We start from the raw sequence: 13,278 nt of genomic DNA on the forward strand, positions 1-13,278 counted from the left end.
ACTGTTTTTATCAGACATTTGCATTTTAACAGAGCCCTTGGGAAATACACAGCTTGACAATAGGAGAGGGTGGCAATGTTTGGCGAAGGCTCAGAGGCAAAGGGGCTTTTTGGGGCTGCCTAAATTGCGCTCCCCAAACCTTCCAAACCTCCGAGAGACCTGCTTGAGTTCCAAGACCCTCCCCAATGCACCCCTGCTCTCCCACCAAGTTTTTCCACACATTCAAAAACCTCTGCATTCATGTTACATAAACTAGGAACACAGGCAAGAAAGGAATGTTACCACCACTCACTCACCATTCCACCTGAGTAGGAACAACCACTTGCTTTTTAGTCTATTGAGTCTTTGCCCCCACACACACTTTCTCTTTTATACAAGGAACTTCTTGGTTTTGATCACAAAATCTTTGTTTCTTTGCCAAAACTCAATTTCCCTTTTCTTTTCCACAGAGGGGAGTTCTGATGAGTTAAAGAAGTCTGCTTGGATGCTTAGCTCATGCCAGGCCAGTATCCAGGAAGACCCGAGAAAGAAAGTTAATGGTTAGGGGATGGTATTTTCCTTGCCAGGAGCCATCTCTCACCCACATGGTGGGATGTGTTTGTGACCCAGTGAAGCTGGCCCTTGGCTCAAGGGGGCTGGGGGTTGCAAGAGCACTTGAAATCCATAGATATTCTCTGGGATTCTACTTTGTTCTTGTCCACGCCGTGTTGTTTTATTTCCAGTTTCAGCATCTTGGTCTTTTTCTTTCTAGCTGCTTCCTACAGGGAGTGTCGACATAAAAAAGACCATGTAAGTGTCAAGAAGGAATAAAGAACCTGGATAATCCGCCAACCAGATAGTCAGCCCTTGCATTGTTGAGAGTTGTCTGCTCCACCTGAACTACACTGAGTGGACCCTCCCCCTCAGGACTCTCCCTTCCCAAAGCTCTTATCTGGGGGGACAGATTGGCTCTTTGAAATCCATTGAGATTGCCAAGGGTCACTGTCAAAGAGGCAGTCATGGCACCTGGGGAGAGCCCCTTCAGAACCTGGTACCTGGAACCATGGCCAGGGCACAGATCTTGATGCCAAAGTAGAGTCGACTAACTACAGATTAGTACACGAGACAGGTGTTTAGGAGGTTCCCCACTCCCCGATACCACCATTTCCTCCATATGCGAGCCTCCAGAGCCTCCGTTTAGTTTGCTTTTACGTGTCTTTGGGGAGATGGTGTCTTTGGGGAGCTGGCATGGCACTTTTCACCTGAAACAGCCTCTAAGCTGAAAAGAACAGTCACCACCAAATCAATTCCTCATCCATTAACAGGTCGTCTCTCTGTTCTTGAGACACAGGCATAACCTGGTTAGACCTGTTTTGTTTGAACACTAACGTGTGAGTTGGCCAAATGCAAATGAGCCAATGTTTGTAATCCTTTATTTTATTTTTTTAAAGAGCCCGGCAGCCAATCAGAAGAGGGGGAAGTGACTTAGGGAATTCCCGGTTGGTGGCTTATTGCTTAACATCCTACAAAATGATTTAAAATTATTGTCATATGCATTTATCTTCACTCTGATGAGGGCTCAGACGTGATAACACCCCTGCTTCCCTATCCCCGTGGGAGCTGGTGTGCGCGCTGCCTGCTGCCTCCCCTCCATTAGCCAGAGCTATTGGATTTCCCACCCAGAATCTTTAGGTAAATGAGGTAAGTCCTTATTTTTAAACCTTCTTTTGAATCTGGAATTCAAACACCTGAGTGGAAAGAGAAGCCTGCCTTGAATCAGAGAGATGAAAATAAAACAGACTCCCGGAGGCAGCTGGCAGGAAGTGCAGCTCACCCCACCTGTGCTTACCTCACTGGGTCCTATTAGAATTTTATTTTGGAAGGCAGCTGGGCTTCTTTGGATATGATCTGTGAATTCGCTGCATTCAGTCTGGACTTCCAACCACTGTGAATTTAAAAGCCCCCTGGTTTCCCTCTATCTGTGTGACAAAGCCATTTCCCTGGGTTGAATTCTGAAAGAAGAAAGCAGCTAGGGATAGTTGCCCCTGATAAAACTCAGTGAAAAGTGGGTTAGCTGTTGGGGCTCAGAGCACATGTTCTCGCTTTCTAGCGATGTCTGCTATTGGTAATTTTTCTGACTCACTGGTTGGAGGGAAAGGCAGATTTGACTTTGGTATAATCTCTCATTGGGAAATGGCTGGAAACAGGCAATGGCGTATGCACCCACACTGGAAAAATGGCCAGGCAGCCCAAGTAGGGAGAGCTGCACACCTAAAAATGGGTCTGTCCAGGAAAAAAAAAAATGACAAAGAATTTTGCTATATTGCAACGGGGACAGATTCACCTTTCGTCTGTGCCATCATGAGATACTAAGACCAGACAGGCAGATGTGAATCAGCCCCGTCTAATGCCTTCCAAAGCGGGGGCTCTTTTAATTTCATTTGGACACTGTAGAGAAGTGTTGGCCTCTGTGTGGGTAGAACTGGGAACAGTGTGGAATTAATCTTGTTGGTAAATAATAACATCAGTCAGGAAAGTCACATTTTCCACCATCTCTGTCTTTGAGCAGATTTAGTCTACCCCCAGGGTTGTGGAAGCATGTGTCTGTTTAAGATGAAGTGGATGACTCGGCACCTACAGTCACAGGTGTCTCTGCTAGTTATCTGCACTGACCTCAGTAAAGGGGAGAAAGTGAGGGTTTGGATTGAGAACTTTCCAATGGAAGGACTAATTCAGGAATTGGTTTTGCAGGTATGGGGGTGAGAATGTGTTCAGACAGAGCCTTTCTCTGTGTAAAAGGATGGTCAGGGATCACGAGTGGCCATGTGCTAATGCCACTGAGGTCAGGGGACACGTTGATTTGCAATAGGAAAGATGAAGTCGTTAGGGAGCACTTCATAGGTAAGAGGTGCCACCAGAAAATGTCTCTGAAAAGATCTCAAGAATAGTTTTAACATCTGTCTTTGGAGTTTGTTCAAGGCTTCCCTTGTCCTCTTTTTGAGATCGGGAATTCTGAGGTTATGAAAGAAGTCATCCATCCCATGTTCTTAATAACCCACGCTTGTGTGGAATCTATCGTTTCTACACCAACTGCTAATGGCTGATGGCGATAGATTTGAAAATCCACGGGAACCTGAAATGAGGGTCATCGAGGAGTCTGTGATCACTTTTGAAAAAAAACAGCAAATGTAATGGAGACAATCCGTCTCCACATTTCTGAAGTATTTTACAGAGGCATTTTAAAAGAAAAAAACTTGGAGGGAGGACCTGCTGTAGGTTCTCTTGTGTTGCTGTTCAGGGTGGCAGCACTAGTCAGGCCCCTTCTAGGGTGACTGTGGGCAGGGCAATGATTTGATTCAGGCCACATATGTACGGAAGAGCTCAAATTCAATTATCTTTGTGTTAAAAAGCATCTATTTGTTAAATTCAAACATTTTTTTAAATTTCTTTTTCCATTTTTTGATATATTGTGAGTTCTCTCCCCCAAATGGAAATGTCTTGGGTCTTTCAGGACCTCTGAGAAGCCCTAAATTCACACTTATGTTTCTGTGTTTATGCTCCCATTAAATCACCTCTTCCGATGTCTTTTTGACCCCTTGAGAGGCTGAGACAAAAAGGAAACTGAGAGGTTAGTCAATTAGCTAATTGGAAACTGGAAGGAACCGTATCAGGTCCTAAGTCAGCATGTGAGTGCTTTGGGCCAAAGTTCACTTCTGGGACGTCGAATTTAACTTTCTAGAATCTTGTAATGTTTTATGTCCTCCTCTTCCTCCCGCTACCTCCCAAGTTAGGGGATTTTAGCACAAAGCTGTATGCTTTAGACCACCTTCCTTGTCTGAAAGTCCAGTGGGAGAGCCCTGCTCAATGGGAGAGCAGCAGGCACAGACAGAGAGGTTTATAGAAATCATTAAAAAGCCATTCAGTCTGTTTCCCTTTCGCCAGATGAAGGCATCTCTATGCCCTTTCCATCAGATGTGATTTTGAGAGACCTCTGGGAGACGGGGTGGGGTGGGGTGGATACCAAGAATGCCACGGCAGAAACTGCTAAGGAGTTGGAGGAGTGGTGCCATGGTTTTAAGAAACCAAATATGAGCCTGGAACTTGATATTTGGTGACACCTTTTTGCAGCTGTTTCAGCCCATTTCTCTTGTTTGAGATCTTTCTGGCAAAACTGAAATGACAGTCGTTTCTGTTGTGGATGGGGCTCTGATCAGAGGGATGGAGTCCACTGTGAGCTCTGTGTTTCGAGACTATGCATTTTCACCCTGGCTTTGTTACTGGGTAACTGATGGAGTGCAGAGGCTTTCAGCTTGAGTAAACCGAGGCTGCGGTAGGGGACTGTCATCTGAAGACAGAGGGAGGACAGCAGTCATGTCTTGCCAGTGTTCTCTTAAATCTGTTGCTGAATAATTGAAGATATGGGGACTATGATAAACTGTATTTAGTGCTTTCTTGTCTACTTTCTAGTAATATGATTTTTAAATAATATGATTTGCTTTATGGTGTAGGTGATGGGCTCTTGTTAGAAATAGGTGACTACTATGTTTGTTTCAATTCAGGGGGGTTTGATTTTATTTTATTGTTGATTGATTGATTGATTTTTAAGATCTTATTTATTTGACAGAATACAAGCAGGGAGAGCAGCAGGTGGAGCGAGAGGGAGACACAGGCTCCCTGCAGAACAGGAAGCCTGATGTGGGGCTCGATCCCAGGACTCTGGGATCATGATCTGAGCCAAAGGCAGACACTTAGGTGACTGAGCCACCCAGGTGCCCTCGATGGAATTTTGAAGGACCAAACTATTGGGCTGTGCAGGGACAAATAGTGTAGTGGAGAGAATGGCTCCCACAGTAGCTACTATTAGGATGGGACGTACGTTCAAGCTAAATGGCATTGATATCAGGAAGCTGAGATGCGTTGGAGTGGAAATTTCCATGGATCCCTTAGAGTTATTTGATAAAAAAATCCATTGGGCTTCAGAGGGGGAATAAAAGGAGATTTCTTCAAGAATCTTCCCTGAAGAATTTCAGACTTACATTTTTGAATGATTAGAGCACAGTGTGCACAAGGCAGTACACAGGACCGGCAGTCAGGAGACCTGGTTTTCTAGCCCTGGCAAAGCTGTGTGCACACAGCAGCACATTCCACCTCTCTGGGCTTTAGTTTCTTCATATAGACAAAGGGGTTTGAACCCGATTATCTTTAAGATCTGTTTCTGCCTTCAGATTCTGATAACTGGGAGAAAGCAGGTAAGCCTAGAGGTCAGCAGGTTTAGCTGGAGTCTACAACAGCTGAGTAGGGGTAGGGGCTACCCTCCTAAGGATGAGCCAGGAAAGAAGATCCATAGGAGCCCTTCCATGGCTTTCTTAAGGTCTTTGGAACTTGGCTCAAGGCATATGTCTGGTGGAGATACTAAGACCGGCTTCCTAGAGTCTTTATTAAGGGTATTGGCGTCTGTCCCATGACAACATCTCATCTTTATCAATTTGTCTCATGTGTCCAGAGTTGGTGGGAGTGTAGAAGTGGAAGAAACCAACTGTTTTGTGACCACAGGGAGCAGTCGGGTGTACACAAGCCGGCACTCTAATGACATCTTCTGTAAAACACCCAAAGCAGCCTGCTAAAAAGATTTAGGCACCAGTGGAATCTACTCCATTTGTGGGGTACTAATCACCTTGCTTCACTGATTGTCAGTGGATTATTGGGTAGTTGGATGGATATGGACTCACTTCTCCTCGAGGAAGAACCAAGACGTAATCAGGAGAGCAAGGCTGGCCCAGCCATTGGGCAGCCAACCTGGAGACATGGTGTTGTCAGAGGGCTTCGGCCTGAATCTAGAGCAACCAGAGCTTGCAACAGAGTCAAACAGAGTGGCCCATTTAAAGAGGCTCCAGGGGGTTTAATTGGCCTTGTTTTAAAAGAGACATCCTGGAAAATACTCCTTTGAAAATTGATTTCGCTCACTCCTAACTACACTCTGTCTTTGGTTTGTTTTATGGGCTGGGCCCCTTGTTCTGGTTCATTGGACTCATGTTATCTCTTCTCTTCCAATCTTCCTGCACACCCTGGCCCCTACAGCCTCCTTCCCTGCCTTTCTTAGAAGCATCTTCATCATTATTAAGAGTGTCTGCCTATTTTAAAATATGGCCAGCATAGGTGTGCATATAAAACATGTTTTCTGTGCTTGCATTGGCAGCACATATACTAAAAGAAAAAAAACATGTTTTCTAAGGAAAACAAAGCCAAAAATAAAAAGGAACCTACATGCCTACTATAATATTTTGATTATTACATTAATAGACCACCTCATTAACCCCATTATTTTAACATAGCTACTTATTTTTACTTTTGAATGACCTCATCTAAATGTACACTTCTTTTGAAGTTGTTGTGATTGTGATAACCTTAAAATTCATCTTTTCTCACTTCCCCCTCACTCTATGTCATAGACACACAATAAGGAATCTTGGGGGCTGGGCCCTCATTGGCCCAACTATGGATAAGAGAAATTTCCGTCACTCTGTCAGCCCTTTATCAGCTTGATACAAACTTCTTCTAAAAGTCTTTTGGATCTTTTTTGGAATAAAAAGAGGACCTTCTACTTTTTGTACATGACAATGGAGCTTGGAGACCATGGATGTCTTGTAGAGATTATTTTGGGATCCCTCTTGGGAACCTTTGAAAATACTCCCTCAGTAGGGCGAATGATACATTCTAGTGGATGAGGTTAGTGAGGTCTGGAAGGTGAAGATTATTTCCGGTGCTGCCTTCGTGGGGACTACTCATCAGACTTGTTCTATCTTTGCAGTGGGCTTTAGATTTGGTCCCAAGTTCCGTCAAATATTCACTTAGAAACTCAGACAGCACTTAGCTCTCCTTTGACCCATCTTAACTCCCACCAACTAGAAGGCTGTGGGTTAAACAACGTTGATGAACAGTAGACTTTGGCCGCTGGTGTGTCTGAATGAGCAGGAGGCTGTGAGTTTTTTGTTGCCTGGAAGCAGCTGGAATGTGGTACAGAGAATATCAGGTTTAGTGTCAGAGTACCTGGGTTCAGATTTGACTCTGTTACTGAGTAGCTGAGTGAGTTTGGGTGAGCTATATAAGCTCTAACTGTAAGTTTCCTCATCTGGAAAATGAGGTTAATAGCATCTGCACATGGCTGTTGTCAGGATTAAATTAAACCAAAAAAATCTGAAAACACCTGGACAAATGCTTGTGAGTAAACAATTAGTAATTTATCAAATGGAAATTGAGGGTAAGTCCTCAACATGGGTGTTCTCAGAGAGTCTCAACTGGATCGGATTGGATGAATAATTCTGGAATTTTGTTTTTCAAAGCGATCAACATTGGTTCTGCACTGTGACCTAGGGGAAAATATGCAATAAGGTTTTCACTGGGGAAGGTGGGCAGCAGGGACATGGGATGAACTATGTTAATGAAGGACCTTGAAATTGAGCTTGTCTTGAGCTGGCTTCAAACCACAACTTACAGGAGTTCCAAGGAAGACCTGGTGTGGGCACACAGCATGTTCCTATCCATGTGTCTTGATGCCTGGCATGTCAGGGGCCTCCAGAAGAAACTGATTCCCCTCCAGGCAGGTCACTTGACTAACCACCACATCATATACCATTGCCCACCCCCTAAAACTCTTGATAGTGTCTTCAGATGTATACTGACTACTACCCTAGGCATTCTAGGGTCTTCAAAAAAATTGCCAAGACACCATGGGGTCAGCCTCTTGGTAAATTGTTCAAATGACACTCGTAGTCACGTGGAAGTGGTTTCTAGAAGCTATTTGAGCTGACCAGGCAGTCCTTGCTGTTAATAAAACAGCAAGACTAACCTGGGATCCAAGAGGCTCCTGATGTCCATGGAAAAAATTCAGGGAGTTTGTGAAATTGGGTGTGTAAAAGAATGATGCTTTTATTCTTAATAATCTGGCTAAAATTTAACATTTTCTCTCAATGTAAATGTAGGCAAGACTCTCCAGTAGCATTAGCTGTGACTGTCACCAAGAGAAATTAATAGACATTTTCATATCATGTTACACCAGTTGCCAATGTCTCAAAATATCGATGTTCATCACTACTTTGACCTCATGGAGGTCATTCGACCTGCGCTAGATGTTCTTATTTAATGTGTTAGTCAAGAAGCACATATATTATTATGATGTCACACATTAATTTTAAAAAGTATACTGAGAATTGTATTTCAATATAAATTTCCTTTCTAATCTTGTTATTTTAATTTGTCATTTGAAAGCATTATTTTGAGAAGGGATCCACAGGTCTCACCAGACTGCAAAATGGGTCCATGTATATAAATGAAAGGTTCCTAGCCTTTCTTTGCTTGGGGCCAATGAAATGATTTCTGAATGACATCGGCTAATAGACGGTCTCCGTCAAAACAGAAGCATGTATGTTCTTCCCACACTCATTGCTTTTGCCTGTGGTGGCTCTGGAGTTGCGGAGGGACTTTGGCATAATGAAGATAATGATTGATAATAATTAATAATGATAATAGTAATAACAGCTAGCATTTGTTGGATGCCTGCTGTAAGCCAGATGTTATTATAGACATGTTCAATGTCATATTTTGTTTAATACTATCAACGACTTCAGGAGGTCATTCATGGCGCAAAGACAAAGATTTCCCCCTGCTCCCCACGGTGATAGAGCATTGCTGCAGGTGAAGGCAAAGGATGGGACTGACCCCTGGACAGGGCCAGGGTCTTGGGTACACAGTGCTCCACACTTGGAAGGGCCTTGGGCATGGTTTAATGCTCTGCCATTATGGTCTTGAAATTCTCAATAGCTTTTGAAAATGAGGCCTCACGTTTTCCTTTTGCACTGAGCCCTGCAAATTCTGTAGCTTGGTCGGTCTCTAGATGTGATGAAGTTGTTGTGAGATGTGACGACTCCTGATACTGGAAGATGGGAATCTGCTTGGAGATCCCCCTTACTCATCTAGCTGACCTTTGGTGGAAAGCTTAGGCCTGTCAAAGAGGGATGCTGTAGTTTCTGAGTTGGTGAGTTTTATGATTTTTTTTTTTTTAATGTCAAAGGTTTCCTTCCTCCAAATCAACTGGAGGAATAGCCGAATAACTGGTTGGAAGCTACCTGATTCCTTGGAAAATCTTTCTGGTAGGGAACTGCTTATCTCGCTGTTGGGTTTTTTCATTTTTTATTTTCCAGGGGGACTTACTACACAGACAGGGAGCTAGGAGAAGCAGAGCAAAGCGTGTTCTGGAAGGGAAAATGAGACCAGGTGTGCCGAGAGTCTGTCATTCTTGGAGGGAGGTGATATGAATGAACTTTGCTTTCTTGTCTAATGTCATTTAGTGATTATCTGTGCAAAAAGAAGACCCTGCTTCTTCTAAAGAGGAGATCCTCTAAACTGTGAGGAAATTCAGATAGAAGTTGCCTCTCATGTCCAAAGATGATCATGGAATAAATCTTAGAGGTTCTGTCTGCATTTTGCAGCTATGTTTTTACAAATTGTTCCAGGGTCATGGACGTGGTAAAAGAAGGAGGAACTTTCCTGGATTTATTTATCAAAGTGATGGAATTCAGGCTCCCAATGACACACCCACAGTCTCTCTCTCGTCGGTGTGATGTCTACAACACAGCAGGTCTATCATCAGGATCCATGTGTGATGGCTCAGGCATCAGGTGCTCTGCCAAAGGAGCCATAATTTCCCCTTAACTTCTCAATGGTTTTTTTTTTTTCCTTGTTATTGTTACTGCTCTTTTATCATTGCTAATAAGTCTGAGGTGGCTTCAAGCAGCCAAGCCCAACCCCTGAGTCAATCCAGGGTTTTCAATAAGAAGCCAAACTAAAGTTTTGACAGATGGGTTGGAGTGGCCATGAACTGCTGCTTCTGTAGCATCAGGACTGATGGCCACTAAAGGGGAGTTTTATAGTTGGGCACAAGGAAGACTGGTGTGCCTCCTATTCACACTTAGGGAAAAAAAATCTGGGAGCCATCTTTCTTAAAGGATCCCAATTTCTAAAACAAAAGTGTGGTGTTTTAAAAGATATCCTCTTCTGCTTCAGAAATACAAGGATCCGGGACGCCTGGGTGGCTCAGAGGTTGAGCGTCCTGCCTTTGTCCCTCAGGGTGGGATCCTGGGTCTGGGGATCCAGGGATCCTTCTTCTCCCTCTGCCTGTGTCTCTGCCTCTATCTCCGTGTCTCTCATGAATAAATAAATAAAATCTTAAAAAAAAAAGAAAGAAATACAAGGATCCATTTTCAGTTACAGAGAATTATTTTGCATATCCTGTCATTTCTTGCCCCCCCCACTCCACCCCTGCCAACTCCCCAGTTTATCTATTGTAACATATCCAGTCCATTTACTAGTCCTGTGCCCCTGGGTCAGTGGCTTAACCTCTTGTGCCTCCCCACCTATAAAATAGGGATAATATTAGTATCAATCCAGGGGTTATGGCAAGGATTAAATGAGATCATTTATGTAAAGCCTAGCTCAATTCCTAGCACAATGGGAATGTACGATAAATAGAAACTATCATTGCTGTCATAGTTTTGATTGTTGTTTTGTAATTAGTCTGTGAGATTCCATTTAGTGGCTATTGATCTTTCTTTGCTGGAGCGTCTTGGTTTTTCCTGGAAAGAAACTTGAATCTCGAAAATGGTCAAATCCATTGTTGCAGTCCATCCCATCCCTCCCTGGCTCCAATCCCCACCTCTTACCTCTCTCCACCCTTCCCACATTCCTGCACAGTTGGCCTTATTTATTTTTCAGTCAACTGAGGGTGTTGTTAAATCTTTTATTTTTCTGGCTGCCCGGTTTGGTTCCGAGGCACTCCACTCCCTGCCCTGCTCATGACAAGAATGCTGGGGAATGCTCAGCCAGCCATGTCCCTCCCCTGTCGGAACACCCTGTTCTTAATGCTCCTTGAGAAGCAGCATTTCTGAGGCCTCCCCTGACTGCCGTGACTCCCCCATCAAGCCAATGGTTTGGTGATAATTGAGACCCAATGGCTGAGAGAAAGCCAAGGGAAGGTGGTAATCTAGGGGAACGTTACACATTGCCCATGTCCCATGCTTTCTTCTCAGGGCTTGAAAAGAGATATTGAGAGGCTTTCCCTGATTGTGCGTGTTGAAGACTGGGTGATGATGCCATTGCTTAATTAGTGTTGTTGTGATCTGCGTTTGAGTGATTTGTTTAGCTCTTTGTGACCCTTTCTGGCTTGAGCTCATCATGTGATATCGACAAACTAATGAGAAAGGGAGTGCAATGATGCTTGAATTAATGCAGAAATCACACCCTGAACATCTCAGGTCCTTTCTACCTGGGACGTGGGACCTCAAGTCACTTGGCAGGACATGAGTGAGTCTACACAGCCCATCTTTGAGGTAGGTATGGCTAGCCTCACTTTTCCTGTGGAAAAACTGGTCCAGGAACCAGAGGTTTTCCAATTCTTCTTGTTGCCCAGGGCTGGACGTAGGAAGCCTGTGGGAGAGGCTGGACTGAGACTCGGCACGCTTGAGTCTCTGCTTTAGGTTACCTGTAGACCACACCTACTCCCTGAGCCATGTTGACTTTCAGAAGTCAACCATTGGGAAGAGTGTGGTTTGGGTTTCGACCGTATCCTGGCAGCCCCTTCTCTGCTCCTGTTAATCTGATTCATGATCTTAACCTGGGCTGACTGGAGGCTGGCCATGTCATTCTGCAGATCTCGGACACCCCTCAGTGCCCTCACACAGCCAGCCAATGGAAAAGTACAGTGTCTTCTGGCTTCTTGGCCCTGCCAGCTCTGGCCGGTCTATTTGATACCTCCTTTTCTTCAGAGGGAGTGGGGAGGCAGCATCCAAACTGAAAGCACAGGTTTTTCTTTGGTTTTTATAGGAAAAACAAATTGGCATGAATGCTCAGTCAAACCAGCTCAGGCTGTTTGGGCAGATGCCTTTCTTTGCTTTTTTCTGTTTATTTTCCAACAAATCAATGCTTAACTGCGTTGTTATTGGAGCAGAGCAACAGGTGCAAAAAAATAACTCTGCTGCCAACTCAAATGAAAAGGTAGGGCTTATACCCTCTGGGAGGTATTCAGAAGATAACAGAAGACCCTGCCAGCAACTGAATTAACAGCTCTGTTTACGGTGGGTTTTATGTTAACAACCTGCTCCTCACCCTCCCACACATAAACACGCCATTGTCTCAGGGAGAGACAATCAACCATCCAGACAACTTACTACTTTATTCTGTCCTGAGTGGAGATTGGTTTTGGCTGAGGTTGCTTTGTGAAACTCGGGGGCATTATCCTGTCTGCCAACTCGATGTCTTAGTAAGGGTTTTCTGTGAAGGCAAGAGCATGGGGTTGCCGGGCAGAAGGGGATAGGTCCTGCTTTCAAACATAGTCACAGTTCTTTCCAAGATTGGTTGTTTCCAAAGGCCAACAGGCTGCCTGGCTCCCTCTGCACTGGCTTCACTAAATCCCCAACAGGAGATGGGGAATGAGCTCAGACGACTCTGGAAAGAGCTATCGTTGTTTTGGAAGCTGTGTCTTTGCTGAATAGTCCATCAGGGCAGGGCAGCATCTGTGTTGCGTTCATCATTGTGTCCCCAGCACCTAACAGAGTGCCCAGCTCTAGTACACATTCAATAAATATATGTTAACTGGAGAGGATGAATAAATATTTATATTAGCAAGACAAGCACTTCTTGATGACCATTTCTCTCCACTGAAGGCTAAGACATCAATTTTCTTGAGTATGTGGCTTAAAATCTGGGGTGGTTAAGTCATCTTTTGAAGGCTTAAGATGGGGGTGGGATTGGGTAAGGGGTGACTCAGCCAGCCACGAGATTCTCTGGATGGAAGGGATTGTCGTAAAAATCCTTGGCAAATGCTGTGTTCTGAGGCCAGATTTGTTTGTTCAGCATTCAGAGACTCATACTTGTGAGCAGTTGAGCATTGTTGAATTTCACAATTTGGTGGTACTGAGCAGTAGGAACTGCTTTATTTCAAGTTGATAAATAATTTGGTGACAGTCTCCACAGACGGTTTGGAGCTTGAGTTCTCTGGATTGAATGTGTTGTCTTTGACTTTATAAGGATTTCCATTCATAGATGTTTCCTTCAAAGTTAATATCTCTTGGAGTCAGTTATCTTAGTTTGAAAACCAAGGGAAGGCAAGTAGGTAAAGCTCTCAACCATGAGAGTGCTTAAGGGTTGGTTAAGGGAAGTTCTTTAAAATGAAGATTCTGGTTCACAGGTTTGGGGTGGGACCCCAGAAAACTTGAAGTTTAACCCCTCCAGGTGATGATGATGATACAG

General features: G+C 44.1%; 1 protein-coding gene across 2 annotated transcripts in view; it reads left to right on the top strand.

Annotated features, from left to right (window-relative positions):
• Positions 1 to 1,507: 1,507 nt before the first annotated feature.
• The window catches only part of EHF (ETS homologous factor), a 42,323-nt gene continuing 30,552 nt past the window's right edge, over positions 1,508 to 13,278 (top strand). Inside the window, exon 1 of one of the 2 annotated variants that reach the window (XM_072791103.1) lies at positions 1,508 to 1,680. The gene's annotated coding sequence lies outside the window, so the exon portion shown is untranslated. The remainder of the gene's footprint in view (positions 1,681 to 13,278) is intronic. The other variant, XM_072791102.1, reaches the window with a different exon arrangement.

The sequence above is a fragment of the Canis lupus genome, chromosome 21 (genome assembly GCF_048164855.1).
Source record: "Canis lupus baileyi chromosome 21, mCanLup2.hap1, whole genome shotgun sequence".
NCBI lineage: Eukaryota > Metazoa > Chordata > Mammalia > Carnivora > Canidae > Canis > Canis lupus.